This window comes from Acanthopagrus latus, chromosome 8 (assembly GCF_904848185.1).
Source record: "Acanthopagrus latus isolate v.2019 chromosome 8, fAcaLat1.1, whole genome shotgun sequence".
Classification (NCBI taxonomy): domain Eukaryota; kingdom Metazoa; phylum Chordata; class Actinopteri; order Spariformes; family Sparidae; genus Acanthopagrus; species Acanthopagrus latus.
Window position 1 is genome coordinate 21405396 of NC_051046.1, and position 16823 is coordinate 21422218.

At 44.8% G+C, this 16823-nt stretch overlaps 2 protein-coding genes across 4 annotated transcripts in view; both read left to right on the top strand.

Annotated features, from left to right (window-relative positions):
- Positions 1-12930, top strand: part of si:ch211-1e14.1 (UPF0606 protein KIAA1549) — a 53532-nt gene extending 40602 nt beyond the window's left edge. Inside the window, exon 25 of the transcript XR_005076625.1 lies at positions 12671-12930. The gene's annotated coding sequence lies outside the window, so the exon portion shown is untranslated. The remainder of the gene's footprint in view (positions 1-12670) is intronic.
- Positions 424-16823, top strand: part of mical3a (microtubule associated monooxygenase, calponin and LIM domain containing 3a) — a 94444-nt gene continuing 78044 nt past the window's right edge. Inside the window, exon 1 of one of the 3 annotated variants that reach the window (XM_037107998.1) lies at positions 424-694. The gene's annotated coding sequence lies outside the window, so the exon portion shown is untranslated. Of the gene's footprint in view, positions 695-14374; positions 14478-14506; positions 14528-16823 lie in introns of those variants that run through there. The other 2 variants (XM_037108001.1, XM_037108002.1) reach the window with 2 other exon arrangements.

Here is a 16823-nt window from a genome sequence, read left to right on the forward strand (position 1 = left end):
AGTGCCTGTCTCTAATTCTGTCCCTCTCTTGGCCAGCTTGGGAGTGTCCTGTCTGTCTGCCCCTGGCCCTCCTTGTGGGGTCTGACCAACCCCACCCCCCTATCCTCATACACACAGTAATCCTGTCAGTGTGTTGTCCTGTCCCGGCTCAGCCAGCCAGGTCCAGCCCGGCCCGGCGTAGCACAACAAGAGCACACCCAGGAGTTAATCTGGATCATGACGGTAATTACTGCCCGGGTGTCCGTGCCTGTAGGAGAGTACGAGTGTGTGTATGTGTGTGTAGGAAGGGGGAGCATGGGGAGGAAAGCAATTGTCCACTAAGGGAGGAGTCAAATAAGCACTTCTACCCACTGACCTTGGAGAAAACTTTGAGGCAGGGAGGGAGGGAGGAGAGCAACAGAGAGGGAGGCAGTGCAGATCCAGGCATTAGCACAGTGACAGAGTTCCAGCACTGCAGAGCTCTCTCTCTCTCTCTTTTTCTCTCTCTCTCTTTCTCTCTCTCTCTCTCTCTCTCTGTCTGTCTGTCTTCAGCTGCTCACTCTTGCTTTTTTTTCTTTTTTTTTTGAGTCTGCTGGTTGAAAGACAGAAAGACGCTCAGCAGGGCAGGGAGGAGGACACTTGTGAGACAAATCCTCTGACTGATGAGACAAAGAGGATATCTGACTGTTCTCTGAACCCAGCACAGGATTCAGAAGTGAGTAGACTGCTATCACTGTGAGTGTGTGTATGTTTGTGTGTGTGTGCGTGTTTCCTGTGTGGAGTCACATCTCAGGAATGTATGGATCCAATAGGAAGAGTTTCTCAGTGATGTCTCTCCGCACTGTTTGTTGTTGTAACCAAGGTGCATGTTTGTGGACTCAGCTTGATGCTGACATGCTGACAGTGTCTGCGCACACTCAGACACACACAGCACATGTCGTTTTCTCCAGCTGGCTGTCAGAAACACACATTCCTGCGGTCTGATGGCGAGGATCTCGGAACAGTTGCAGTGGGAGGATGTGGTCCTCGCCCTTCTTGTTTACCAGCAGCGTGTCTTTTTTTTTTTTTTTTTTTTTAATGATGATTATTATTATTATTATTATTATGCAAAGCTGTGCATGCCGCGTCGTTACACAGCATCAAGTCAGAGACGCAGGCAGCAGGGTCGGCTGGCGGACGGAGGCACTGCAGCAGCCAGGCATCTTCTGCAGCGTCCAGCTGTGTGCCAGCTGGCACCGCTGTCACCGCGGGATGTCACTGTTTCCACTCCGAGTCTCACCCGTGCGCATGAATTTTCCCAGGGGAGCGCAGAAGTCACAGTTCACTCCAACATTACACATTTCCTCACGCATTTCTGCCGCTCCTGTCATCTTTACTTTTTTCTTTTTTTTTTTTTTTAATCACCACAAATCCAGCGGTGATGATGTCACTGCAGCTGTTATTCCTGCCCCCCCCCCCTCCTCCTGTCCCATCATCCTCCTCCTCTGCTCCCTCTCCCTCCCACTGAAGGTTATCTTTGCTCTGTAATTGGGTCATTTTCTCATTTCTCTGTCTGATCAGGAAACGCAGCGAAAGGGGGGAGGCAGGGTTGCGAGAGGCTGATTTCAAAGCAGAAACCAAAGGTTGTGCGGAAGAGGTTAACTTCTTTTTTGCGCGCATGTGTGCCATGAGCGGACACATGTGACATAACCGGGAGGGGGCATGGACCCCCGGCATCGTCTGTGTTTAGGACAGATGAACAAGCAGCTGTGAGAGAGACAGAGGAGTGAAGGTTAGAGAAAGAGTGAGTGTGGTGTTTGTCTCTTGCCAGTGGCTGGTGCTGCCCTACTTGCTGCTGCTGCTGCAGCGTGACACAGAACTATATTTTCTCTGAGGTCAGAGCCAGAAGTAGCTGGATTCTCTGCACCGGTGTCAGGTCAGGTAACCGTCGCTGACACGAACTCTGTGTCGCCAGTGGACCCCTTCTCCGTCCTCAAGGTCACACAGCGCAGGTTATCTCCACCTCCCTCCCCACCAGGCCCCACTGTATCAGAAGACACAATGTGATACTGTGCTGCGCTGTGCTGAGTAGGAGGCAGCGCTCATGTGATGTACAGCAGGGGGGGGGGAGGGAGGTGAATAGCTGTCATTCATAAGAGAGCGCCCCGCTTGCTCGGCAGCTGACTTCAGACACCGATCCTGCCCGTCAGCTGCTGCCCGGCCTCTTCCACAGCTGAGCTGTTGTCCAGGGGGTTCGACACATTCTGCACGTTCGCTGCGGCTGATAAGAGGTGTGGTGGAGCGACAGTTGGGATTAAATTCATTCGAGGAAGGAAGCATAGGCCCTTACAGTGGTGTTAATGGAATCATGGGTGTAGAGACCATTATCTACTCATGATCACTGAGCGTTTTCATGGTGCAGACAGGTTTTTGGCTCTCAAACTGGTAAAAAACAAAAAAACAAACAAAAAAAGGCTCACATATACCACTGAGTAGACATACCAAGTAAATGTCCAAACTTTAGTAAAAGTACAAAGTACACTGTTATGTTAGTGTACAACTTTACCTGAAGTCCCATAAGTGAAGTTCTCACTATGAACAGCAGCCTAATTTTGGATAGTGTATATTAGATTATTAGATTATAACTCCTGATGCCTTAATGTAATATTGCAGCTGGTATAGGTGGAGCTCATTTTAACAGCGTCATACTGTACCACCGTGTAGCTCATGAAAACAGGGCTCAAGTTCATTTTCTCTTAACAAATAGTAAAACATCATTTTGTTTTTATTGTCATATATCTAAACTGGAAAGTAACTAGAAACTTAAGTTAGTCAGTGTTTGTAATGGTGTAAAAATGTGTAATATTAGCCTCCCAACTGTCTGGAGATACTCAAGTATATAAGTATTAGCTGTACTTAAGGGGTAACTCCACCAGCTTCACACATTAAAGTGCATTTGCAGGTTGAATACAGGTGATACTGCTGTATATGTGACAAAAGTAGCAGGGGAGACCAGGGACAGTCGGAACACTTTGTGCAGATTTTCCCAATAACTCAGAAACCCACTGGAAGAACCAATTGCTACATTCCAAACATCCATGTGTCAGCTAATGCAACACTGTGTTTACGTGTTAGCTAGCTAGCTAATGTTGTTTATGGAAGCATTTGGGGTTTTAAAATATCGACACATGTTAGCTGTTTCTATTTTTAGCCTACAAAACACTGACTTTAGTAATACTTGTCTGATCTCATTATTTTACACACAGTCTAGCTGAGCACATGCAGAGAGAGTGGAATCACTGTAGCTTGTTTCTGATTGGAGGCATTCAAAGTGCCACAGCTGGACCTGTTCTCCCTTATAAAGCCTTTTGTGGCTCCAGAGGAAGCCGCAGTAATCTAATAAATTGCCTTCAGTGATGTCAGGCAGTGGTTACGCTGCATTGTGGGTAATGTAGGCACCGGATTATGTAAAGGCAGAGGAATGCTTGGAATAAAAAAGGCGATATCTCTGGTTCTGCTGTATCCATGTTGATTATTTGTTTTTGAATAGTCCACAATGAATCCAACAGTGTTACTGGAGTGTAATGTTAGACCAGTGGACCACATTACCCCCAATGCAATGCCACTGGAGGCAATTCATCAGATTACATCCAGCTTCCTCTGGAGCCACAAAAGACCTTATACTTCCTTATTTTTCACATGTACAGTAGAACTCCTGAAGACCTGTAAACACACTTTAATGTGTAAAATTGATGGAGTTACCCTTTAAGCACAGCGCTTGAGAACACATATTTAGTCACCTTGCCCCAACTGGCACACTAAATGTAGTTCTGGTATTTTGTTTGTCGCGGAGGTATTTTGTTAAACTTTAGAGAGCTGCCCGGTATGCCACGGCTGATCGCCTGACAGCGTTAATCCCTGTTGGCGGACACTGGATCTCTCTGCACTGCTGTCCTGCAGACCTCTGGACAGATTCAGAGCAGTCAGCAGTCAGCAGCAGCAGCAGCAGCAGCAGAATGCAGCTCTGGCAACATGAGCCGGGCAAATGTTACCGTTAGTGTGAGCGAGTCCACAGAGAGGAGAGAGAGGAGACGCCTGCAGTACGTGCGGTGAAACCTTCTCAAGTGCATCTGACCGGTTCCCTGCACCACGCCTGTACGTGTTCTCTATTACTTGCTGTGCAGATGGAGGCAGGTTAAAGGAGGCAGATGTTCATCAAACGGGCTGAAAAGGTTTTTTTTTTTTTTTGCTGCACGTCACATTCATGCATTTTGTTCTATGCATGCACTGTACTGCACAGTCCGGACGATGATCATCAGATAATCCTGTGAGGCCATTATTTCTCTAAAAGCTGTGTTTTGGTCAGCAGATGGACACTGCAGGGGTGCATTTAGTCTGGTCTGACTGTTCTTTTGTAGATTCAGCGTTGCCTGCACAAACGACCTGCACAGTTTTTTGTTTTTTTTTTCATTCCATTCATCCATGTTCTCAGATTGCATCCTTTTGTTGAATTTTGCTTCAGATTGTCTTCTTGGGGGGGGGGGTATTATTGTTGGTGCACAAAGTATCATTAGTGTGATCTCTGTGGATCTAGTGTGGAAAGGACAGGCCGTGACTCAACATTGCTCTATAAATAACCTCAGAACTTGTGTCTGGGCATCTATGGAACAACCGCAGGATCCAAAACATTTCTGGCACCGGTGAACTCGACTGGGAGTCCACTCTGAAACATTTCCCAGCACATTCTCAGAAATCTTTTGTTGCGTCGGACCACTTTGCTTCCCATCACAAACAACTGCACCGGCCACAAAGTTTCGCGCTCATCTGAAGTAGATTAATCTCGAGTCTGGGGCTTGTTTATTATGAATACTCCATCCACATTAACAGCTTCTTTTTTTCCACTCTCACTGCCTTTCGTGCTCCTGCTGGAGTTTAGCTAACCTCATCAGCACACATCAGCGGAACGCAGTGTGCTGCGTTCAGCGTACAATGGAGGGCCGCTGGGTTACAAAGGAAACCTGAAAGGGTAGGAATCCTCCCGACACTAATTCTGCTCACTTGTCTACATTAGACGTTTTTCCAAAATTGGATTTGTCTTGCTGATAGAGGCGACCCGACGCGGATCTCGTTTCGCCGCTCTCTCCTGCTTTTGTGTGCAGAAGTGTCACTCCATGGGTTGCTTTCAGAGATCTGGGGCGCAAATTGTAAAAACCGAAACAATCAAGTGAGCTGTCACCGACCAGAGTTGCGGTTCAGACCACCTCGAACAAGTTTGAGAATATATCCACGACAAAACATGACTGCTGACTCTCCCCAGTCTTCAGGTTTTTTGCATGATAAAATAGCATGAAAAGAAGATTCCTGCAACACAATGTTACTTTCCCGAGCAAGATAGTTGATTGGGACTACTGAGTGGGAATACACCAACTCTTTCTTCTGATAAATCCCTTTAGAAGTTACATAGTGTTGCTTTAAACAGAAAAAATGCTCAGATCAACTCAACCGACTTTGATTTTTTGGTTTGTAGCACTCATTTGTCCTGTAAACAAACACCGATTTCTTCACTACAGCAGCTGAAATGTCCATGAGCTCATCACTGAAGAGACAGTCGGCCCTTGTTGTTTTCATACCCTCCCCCGCCGAGTTGGTCAGGACTGCTCGTTGGATGTTTATCTGACTCCGCACGACTCGAGTTAGGTGCATCGCTTTCATCCTCTAAGCATGGATGAATGTTGTTAGTCTTTGGGGAAGTGGAGCGCGTTATAAGGGCGCTGCGAAAGAAGAGGAGACCTTCACACAGCCGGAGTTACATGGGCCAAGATGAACGGCATAAAAAAGAATATCCAAAGCAGCTGGAGACATTGTAAGAACAAGTTTTTAATTTTGAGACATTCTTCCCGGTCACCACAACAACAGCTTGTCATTAAATCGAAATAGTTGGCCGATGTTTAATTAGAGCTGTATGCTCCGACCGTATGATCAAGTGATTACACTGCCGTTTTCTGTTTTGTTAGAATACGCACGCAACATCGGCAGAGCACACTTTTTTTTCCTTTGACAAACATTTTTGATTTAGAGCAATGACACGCACAAGCAAAAGCCGGTCAACCACGACCGAGAACGATTGTGCACGTCAGTAAACAAAGTCAACGGAGACAAAAAGAAGTTTTTTTCTCTCAGATGCTGTCGTGTTTCTAATAGACAAAGACATCTGTTGTAGTTCCGATCGCAGTCCTGACCGTCGGAGAGACGTGCTTCTAATGGATCCCCTTCTTGTCAGATGTGGGCATGTCCTTCGGTTTACACCTTCGACCGGCTAACCTGTTTCAGATGTGGGCGACCGAGGGGGATAGAGAGGTCAGAGGGCGGAGGAATGTGGCACGTTTCTGCACATTTGTCTGCATATATTTATCAAACAAAAGAAAGGCACGAGTCCCCTTGGATAACACTCCATCTGAGGTATCCAAAACTGCTGGGCTCGACAGAAGCCCAAATCCTCCACACCTGGCTGCCAGACTTTGGCGAGACTCCTGGCGAACAACCAGCCAACGACTACTTACAGTTCAAACCTGGCCCGAGTCCTGTTTCTGTAACTGGAGTTGATTCTCTGCCAACTTTAGCCACCACCCTAAACCTGGCAGCTGTGGGACCAGGGCCAGTGTTGTTTCACCATCTGTATCCACGCAGATATTTCTCCCCTTACCTTGACAAGAGCTGAACCTCAGCCTCGGTCATCTTCTGCGACGCACACCCTCAAACTCACCCCTAACACTCACCCCAATCAATTGTGGCCGTGACCCTTAACCACAGCCTGACCCCGTCGCTACAGAGAACACATGGAGAGAGAAGAAGGGGGAACAGACTGTGATGAAACTGGCTCACATTCGGTGGCTCACTCAGGTGCTAAAAGGTGCAGCTATTCTTTTATTTTCTAGATAAGTAGGTTATTTTCCATCTGGACGGAAGAGCAACAACTTGAAAATGGAGTGAAGAATAGAAAAAACAGGCGTAAAACAAATGTGGTAATGTGTTAATGCACTAAGAAACATGAAAATGGTTCACTTGTTTTTTGTTTTTTTGCGACTGCATGTCTCAACTGGGTAACTGAAGTACAGCATCACACGTTTAATGCCAGGCAGCCCGAAATCTATTTTAGAGCTCGTTGTTTTTCCCCAGTGGTGGTGAAAATTGACAATTCACACGTTAATGACGTTACACCACACTACAGTTTTCCAAAACAGCTCCGGGCTCATTGTCTCTGATGTACTTTATGATTTAACAGCTTCTCTTGGAAGCAGAAGCAAGAAAGACTTTTAATTTAATAGCACAGTAATAATACAGCACTTGCCCCATTACAGCTACAACACTGTGTGGGCTCGGGTTTCCTTTGTCACCTCTGTGCAACCTTTTACGACGGCTGAATAAAATCACTGTGGAATACGTTGATTTTAGTAGATCATAAAGGTAGGTTTTAGCTATTTGCAACAGTATAATGTGGACATTAACTCACATTATTTTTCTGCCACTTGTAAAAACATTCACAATAGATGAAGCATTTTTGTTTGGCAGACTGACTCAAATATCTCAAGAATTATTTCCTTTGATCGTGCTTTTAATATTCCCTTATCCAGTGAAATATCTCAGCGTTGAACGCAAATTTTGGAGGTTTCTGATTTTCCAAGCCAAAATGACCTTTTGAGACCAGTGTGTGGGCTTCCCACACTGAGCAGAGTTGGCTCCCACTGACTTGGTGCCCGTATTTTGTCCAGTTAGCAGCATTGGCTCACAAGTGCATCTGTGCAACAAGTGGAGAAGGCACAAGCACTGTACAAACAGTGTAGTTCAGTCAGCAGAGACTCTGAGATGAATCTTGTCCCAAGACCACGGGAGAAGATGTCCAACAGTGTTGAAAGTGTTCAAATGTTCAAACCCAGAGAAATCAGAGACTCTATTCTAATGTAATGCTACCTTTGTGAGAGCACAGGTGACTATGCACGACTTAGTCACTTTGCATGTGTGTGAAGTCGGCCCGCGGGGAGTAAAGATCAGAGGCTTGCGGTGCAGGGAGGCAGAAAACCGGACACGGCAGCGCTGAACTTTGAGAAGAGCGAGAAGGAGCGAGTTACACGCCTCAACACATACACAGGACAGGGGGTGTTGGCATGAGGTCACCCACGGGGTCAGACGTTCATAAATAGGTGCAAGACACATTTTAACGCATGATTCATGTCGACACACACATGCACAGAGAAGGTGTGTGTGTGTGTGTGTGTGTGTGTGTGTGTGTGTGTGTGTGTGTGGTGTGTGGGGGTCCGAACTGGACTTAAGTCTTCACTGCAGCTGTCTCCCTGGTTTTTCTGCTCGATCCCACCGGGATCAGCTTTCGGACAGGCGGAGTGTCAGTCACACAACGACTAGAGTCACCAAGTTATGAAACGGCTTAGTCAGAATCACTGTAGTAATGATGAGATTGATGCATATTACAACTGAGTAGTAATACCAGTGGATGACACGACCGTACCAGTAATGCTTTGTTTTGACCTATTTGATAATTGTTGTTGAACGTCACGGATGGTGCCTTTAACAACAGAATCAAATCAGATAACTGACTGTTTGGGAAAAGGCGAACAATGTATATTTTATTTCTAATGCCATGTTTATGAATAACAAACAAATGCACATAAAAAAATTGATGCAAAAGCGTTAAAGGTTACTTCCGTGTGCATCAGCGTATGTCACAAGTGACACATTTGAAAAACGACAAACATGACTACACTCATCACACGGTCAGTGAAGACACGAGTCATCACATTACTTTAAAACTCACATAAGCAGTTTGTCAGCAAGCGTTCCCACGAACACATCGACACCCAAATACCTTCATCTGACACACAAAGAAAGAGAAACCATATATTTGATCATTTGATTTACGCTGGTCCACTGACTTACGTGCAAAGCACAGACTGCTCTCAACGAGAGAATGTCAAAAATGAAGTCATTTTAACCTTTTCATTAAATCGCCTGAGGTGGCCTTTTTATCCAAAGAAATCATGCCGCGATTTTTTCACAATCGGCTGACTTTTGTACAACAAGCACACTTTTCTCCTCTTGGATCGGACTTCTTCATCCCAACGGCGCTAAACAAACACTCACGTATCCTGGTAACCATCTAAAGTGACACAATGGACCGGTGAACTCATGCATAGGCTTGGCAGGCGGACGGGGCCGTGGTGAAAATGTACACCGCAGCGATGAAGAGTCCCTCTCGAACTCTAGATTAAAGAAAGCCTGTCTGACAGCGTGGGGATTCCAGCTGGGCGCTCAAGCAGGTTCAACAGCGAGGGACAGGCAGAGAGCCGTGCCTGAGCAGCCCAGGGCGGGAGAGCAGCAGGGATTGTGCAGAGAATATAATGTTCAGGGCCATTTTCATAATCCACATTGCTGTATTCGTATTTCCCTGAGCCGGCTGAGCTCCGGCCAACCTGCCACATGGACTGTGGGAATCTTCTTTGCCCCAGATGTATTCTGTGTAAAGTCCTATTGAATGTGGTTTGGGTAGTCTGGGTGTGGTTGGGCTGTGTTTTATTCTTGGCTTCGGCATATTTTTCCTCAGCAAAAGGGAAAAGGAGTTCATGCATGCTTAAACACTTCTGCTTGCACAGCTACTCCCTTACCTGCTTCTGTTTGTTCCAGCATTCCCTCACTGAAACCTGTTTCTCTTGGCCTACTTTTTGAAAGGTTAGAAAAGGACAAAAGTAATGGTATCGCGCATTTTAGTGAGATCCAAGCAGTACACAGCTCTTGTAAAAACAGCCGCATGGAGATAAGCTGCCGACGGGGTCACTGCCCGAGGGCGCGAGGTCACCATACTGGCTGTAAAAATATCTGTCAGAGCCAACCCGATGTCACCAATAGGATTCTGAAGTGGGTGCTACCGGCCGTCGCCATCATGCCAGTGGCTGTATCCAGCTACTCCCTGCTAATCAAACATGGGCACAGAGGTGGAGGGAGGGCAGAGCCAGCGCGAGTCAAGTGATGCCTAGATACGCTAAGGCTAAAAAGCTAGCTGTGTTAACACTGAAAAGCGAATCACATCACGCTCTCCACGGGAGTTTGAACGCAGGATCACTTGTGTTTATTCCAGTTATTCGTAAGAGTTTGACTGCAGGTTTATTTGTCCCTAATGAAATACCTAATGTCTGCGAAAGCTAGCTGTCACTCAAAGCAGCTATATCCTTGATTATGCATTATTTAAATAAGTGAGTCATACAAAAATGTACACAACCCTGTACAGTTGTCATGAGTGGGGACATAAAAGACCAAATACGTTTTAGCAGCAGATTTGAAACTTGTTTGTTTCTGCTGCACTGAGCCGGCCTCAGGTGGTCATTTGAGGAACTGCAGCTTTCGGCACTTCCACGTTGGCTTAATTTTTTATTTTTTTTAAAATTTTTTGGCCCCGGAGATTTTATCTTGGGTAACCCATTAGTTACACCACGTTAAGGCTGACTCCGGGATTTGGACTGAACTGACTCGCCGCTCCACACCCTCAGCAGATGACAAAATTATGGGATGCCTGCCTCAGCTGAGACAAGTGTTGTCCTTTTGGGTGACATCCAGCATGTATACAGGACATATGCACTGTAATTTAGCTTCTATCGAGATGAATGCCACGGTAGCCTCTGGTTAAGTATATACTCTGCGTGTAATAACTTCAACTCAAAGTAAAACTGTTGTATAATTTTGGTTTCCCCACAGACTGACACATGCAGCGGATGATGAGCCGACTCAGTGGAGTCGCTTGTCATATTCAGGTGTAGTTTTTTTTTTAAAGAGGTGACCAAACCATTGCCTTTACTTTCCTCTCTCAGTGATCAGCTCTGGTTCGCTGAGAAGGGGAGGGAGCGCGAGGGAGAGGAAACCAAGACAGGAGGTCACAGATCAGAGCTGACGTCAGGACAAGAGCAGCCTGGCCAAATGTGATTCAGACATACACACACAGGCATATCTGCAGGGGCTCATAAAAGCTCAGTCCTGGTTAAACAGACATTTGCAGCCCAGAAAAATGTCCACCTACTAAAAAATGTGAGCTTAAATAATAGTTATGAGGGGCATCATTCCACCGGATTGCCTTGAATTTAGCACAGCACACTGTATTATGCCTCATAAAGCCAAAATGTAGTAACTAAATATATTTACACCATCTGAAAAGTATAGTGCCATATACACTGCATGCTCAGCAACTTCAAAATTCATTCTCTCCTTGATTTTTCTATAGCTTTATTTCATAGTACAAAAACATGCATTTTGGGAAACAAGTACAGTAGATCATTTTGCTTTACTATAAGCTATGACTGGATATAAAATATAAATGTAAAAGGTAAAGAAGTAGTAGTACCACACTGCCATATTTAAGATATTTAAGTATAGCTAATATCAATAATATGGCAGCTATATCAGCCTGTTATATTAGCTGCATTTGTAGATTTTATTGTGGTGCTATAGCGATGATTTATGGAGTAAAGTAATCAGCATAAAAAATGGTATAAATGAAAAAGCCTTTCTATCTGTTCAGCCAACTCACTTGAAATCCCCCTTTTTCCCAAATGTACTGCTGTCGTAGGCCAAGGCTGCTTGCTGCTGTCTGCATTGCGGGGCAGCACAGATCACTGTAGCCTGCTTTGGATGTATCGCCAAACATTTATCCAATATGAGTCAAAGACCATATTTCAGGATGACTCACAAGTATAATTATGACCTATCATTTCTCTTTACATTCATGCCAGCGATCATTTCAGGAAGGAAGGCATCATATTTTGCAAATTATATCCATCCCAGTTCTGAATCATTTGTTCTCTGGGTGAAACTCTGTGTACTTTTGATTTGATTTTGATAACATGAGTGTCTTGCGTTTCTGAGAATGATAACAGGGAAAGCAAAACTGTTGCATTTTCATGCGGTTTATATTCTCAACACAGTTTTAACAATCATGTTCTCATTAGTGACGTGCTTGTTTCATAACCTCTGCGTTCGTGTAGCCCGGCGCGCTGCAGCGCTGTGCCAGAGCCTCCCGAGATCAAAGTATTATTTCATACCTTCGTGCCTCGCGAGGAGCCAAGTCTGTTGAGCCTCATCGGACCAAGACGAAGAGCGGACATGACATACTCCATACAAGGCCTCTCCAGTGAGGTCATGACTCAACTCTGGGATTATCAGAATAGCTGGACTCTGACGTGACTCTCCCTTCCCCTTCTACTGTAATTGAAAAAGCTGGATTCTCTGATGATCTGTTTTTCATTTCACAAGTAGACACACTTCGCTGCGATGATGTTCACATTGCGTGTGCGAAACCCTTTAATTGCACAAAGAGACATGCATAGAATCAAGATTATGGGATCTCTTCTCTCCAAACAAGCTACTTTAAGCTTGTCACAAAGTTTTCAAGCAAATGCGTTAGTATGTAAATTGGATTTATGTTCATTTTATGATGAATAAAGAAATGTTTAGGGCTTCAGAGGTCAGTGAAGGGCTGTATTCTGTTGATTTGATTTTCGGTTAGGGTTAATGTTAGCATGTGAACATGTTAGATTTATCTTAAACTGCTTTTGTATGGGCTTCTTTTAGTTTTGTCAAGCCCCAAAGTCCTAACCACTGATCACACTAACCACTTAATCTTGCTCACAGTGATTACCTGAATTTTTCTCTCATTTAGCCCCGCATAATCCCTTCAGATCTGGTGTCAGCTGGAGGTGATGAGAGGAAACTACAAAGCACACAAAACGCAAGCGTTGGCAGCGGGAAGAATGAATGGCTCAGAACATCTTGTCAAGGAGGGACAAAGCAGGGCGAACAGCAGAACAAACGCAGTTTTGTTCTTTCAGGAGATAAGGAATTAAATTACTCAGCTTTCCTTTTGATAAAAATTCCTCTTAAAAAACCACCACTCAATGTCATGTTTATTCAACACATGGTTTATGCAGATAATGCTTCTGCTCAGATCCCCTGATTGCCATGTTTGCTTGTCATGACTGTGGGCGGTGAAGTGGCGACAGCAGCAGACGCTGAGTACGAGCAGAGTTCTTGCATGTGTGGCCATTTCTCAGCACTGCACGAAGTGAAGCCAAATACACAATTGATACAATGCTGTGTGTTTGTGTGTGTGTGTGTGTGTGTGTTTAGTCGAGGGGTGGGGACAGGCTGCAGAGATGCGCTCCCTGTCCTCCCAGTCTTTGTATCCCAGCCGTTCATTACAAGCACTCTTTGTGCCAGCCAGAGATCAGATGTCACAATATTTGAACAGCTGCATACGATAGTTGTGTTTGCTCTTCTCCATCGACACAGAGGGCAGAGATCTGGTTTGATAAGGTGGAGTGTGAGAATTTTTTGGAGAGCTGAGCAAAGGGAAACAGAGAACAAGACTATATAGTTTGGTACTGGTGTCGGTCTTCTCTTTCTCTGTCGCTTTACACGATACATGGTTTAAAATACACACAGCCGCTGCCACAAACAGGAAGAGATTAATGTGGTCAAAAGTACGATCCATCAAGACGAGCGACATCTGAGAATCTTCCCTGCAGTGAATAACAGATCAATCTGTTGCAGTAATGGATTGTGTTATAAACCTTGAGTCATCGACAGATCCATTCCTGCTGTCACTTCCCACTTCCTACATTAACCTACACCTGTCAGCATCAGAGCTGGGAACACGTCATCTGCACTTCTACAGCAAACTCTCACCACATTGAAGGTACACCAGTAAAACCTATTGTGAAATATGAGTGAAAGCACCTATATGCAGGGGTGCAGCACAAAATTCTCGTGTGCCCATGTTGTGTAAATAGCAAATACACTTCCACCCCTCTGTTTGCCCCCAGGCGTGTTGGTCTTAAAGTGAAGTGTGATCATGCACATTGATGGCCTGTTGCTATCTTGAGGCACCAGGAAGCCTGAAAGCTTGTCTAAAGTCAGGGGTGTTTTTTCTGCTATTTAAAGGGTACATTATTCAGATAGTAATATGCGCCTGCACAGTCGTGTTCACGACACATGTACACTGATCTGATAATTAAAGAGGCTGTTTCAGTTAGTTTAAAGGTTTCCATGTCAGCAGTTATGTCACTGTATCAAACATCATGGCACATGGCAAGCTGAAGTTATAAACTTGTCAGGATGGAGGAAACTCCCTAGAGAAAACGGACACAAAACCTTAATCATCATGAAATACTAACAGATCCTGTTCTATTTGGGCTTTTTTTTTTTTTGGTAACCTGAGAATGACAATCAACAATTAAATGTTGTATCTTTCTCCATAATCGCTTGCTGCACCTTTAAATAACTGAGCCCTCCAACCTCCTCCGTCTTGCAGACATGTCCTGTTGTGTTATTAACTCCCGTAGACTGACTCAGAGCCTGAGGGCTGAGAGCAGGAGGCTGCTGCACCGGAGACATGCAACACAGAAGGATCTGAGGAAGAGGATCATCATCACAGGAACCGATACTGGCACAGTCCTGGTGTTTTGAAGGTGACGGCTATTGAGTTGTGAAAAAGAGCAGCGGATTAGAGCTACGGAGGGTAAAATATTGAGTAAATGTTTCTTCTCTTGGTCTCTTGAAAGCTACAAGAGCAGCTATTGTTGTAATGGCCGGCCTGCTGCAACAACAATGATCATTGATTATAGTGGGCACCAAGTATGACAATGTGTGTTTATTGTGTGTAGTGAATGTGCTGACGTATGGGTTGTGCATGAATGCGTATGCGTTACAGGTATCAGTGTGCATGTGTGTTTGTCTATAGTCTCCATGTAAAGACAGAGGGGTGTACGGTTTCTGTCCTTGGGCTGTGTTTGTGCACGGACTCATTGTGAGGGCTGCAGAACGTGTCCGTCATGGCCGCTTCGCATCAAGTTCAAGACTCGACTGAAACCATGACCTCAGCCCTGTCGCGGAAACACTGAGTCGACATCTGCGCGTGAGTCGCAATTAGAATGCAGAAAGTGGGACCTGAAAAACCACAAACAGAGCAGCCTGGATCTGCTTTCAAACGCTAAGTTCAAGGTCAAGACGGGGTCAAGCTTGTTTCGGCTTTGAGGCCGGAAAAAAAAAAAGCGCTTCAGCTTCGGCTTATGCTGTCTTATGTGATAAGCACGAGTTTTTGGTAACAGATGGACAAAATCCTCCAGCGGACCGCTCAGCGTGGATGGCTGCATATGAGTTGTGATTTATACTGAGCTCTGTGGTCGTGGTGTAAACTGCAGCTGAGCTGTGTATTGTCTCTGCCTGTAATGAAAGCTTTGCTCAAGACTGTGTTTACTGACTGCAGATTACAGTTAGCGCCTGCTGACTAGTCAGCATACAGCGGCCTCACAGTCGCTGTGGGAAGAGAGGGGAGGGATGGAGTGCATGGAAAAAGGGGACTGGAGAGAGAGAGAGAGAGAGAGAGAGAATCATGAGACAGAGAGAGGACCTTGGCAGTGCAGAGCGGAGTACAATTAAAATTCTGGTCTGGTCACAGGCTCACACTGTGGGCTAGTATTTGCTATGATAAGGGACCTGCTCGACTGCAGCCTCATTGCCACGCTTCCCAGGTAGCAGAGATGACACTTATCTTTGAAATATTTAGAATTCACGTTCAAAGATTGCACTGTGATTAAAAAAAGATTACACAAAGAAAAATTACTGAGTCAAAATCTGTCCAGCGTAAGTCAGTATAGCACAGATGCAATACCGAGTTAACTTTATATAGTACTGTTTTCAAACACATTGTTGCTACCCATGGATTCTGGGTAAAAATTAACCCACACGGCGGCCATTTTCCTCTGGCACCAATCTCAGGGTGGGAAGCTGCATATTTCATAACCCATTAGCTAACAATGGACGACAGCTTATGTTAGCATTCAGCCCCCTCCTAGCAAACATCACTCTACACAACCTTTTGGTTACACAATACGATAAGAAATGCGTAAAATAATTCAAAAAATATCAACACACACCTTGAAGACACTTATTTAAGCCTGGAAGGGAAATGCACTGGATGTTATCAAACCAAAATGTTAGCTAGCAAGTAGTATAATGCTAACACCAGCTAATGGGTTATCAAATATGTTGTTTTACAATGAGACAAGTCCCGATATCCCTCTAGATTTGAATTACCGGTCATCTTTTCAGTTGCTGGTCGACCGGGAAGCAGTGAAATGACAACAGTTAGTCAGATAATTCATGTTTATACAACTTGCATCCTGGAACACAGCAGCGTAGCATCATCCCAGCATTAGTGCTGCCTGCCCTTACATAAGAGGAACATGGCTGCCGTGTGAATATGTTCTATTGCATCAGTGCTACATGGACATTGGTCAGTTTTTAACCCAGTGATTTTTACCTATGATGGCAGTATCAAACGAAATCAAAAGAAATATGTGGAAGAAATTATTAATCATTAAATGGAAGAAACATTCATGTAGCACATATGTTGTGTAAATTGGATTCCCAGTATTGTAACTCTGATCAAGCTTGATCCATGTCTCAAACTGTGCCATGTTATGACCTGGAATGTGATTGAATCAGGCCTGGAAAGTCTTTGAATGGTACATGAATTTGACGTTTGTGAGGGTGAGGAAACCCTGTGGATATTTTGAGCAGGAGGGTGTCATGAAGTGCATGAGCCACTCACGTGGACGAACAAATGTGCAGTGATGAAGTGCACAAAACACCTGACTCATGAATATAATATAATAAAGATTTCCCTGGGAGAAAGCACGTCAGCTCGAGTTTAATCTGTCGAGTGTTACTGTTACATAACTGGACATGTGAGGTATTCTGCAACAAACTCATTATCATAACTAATGAATGTTTTTAATGAGTTTGACATGCAG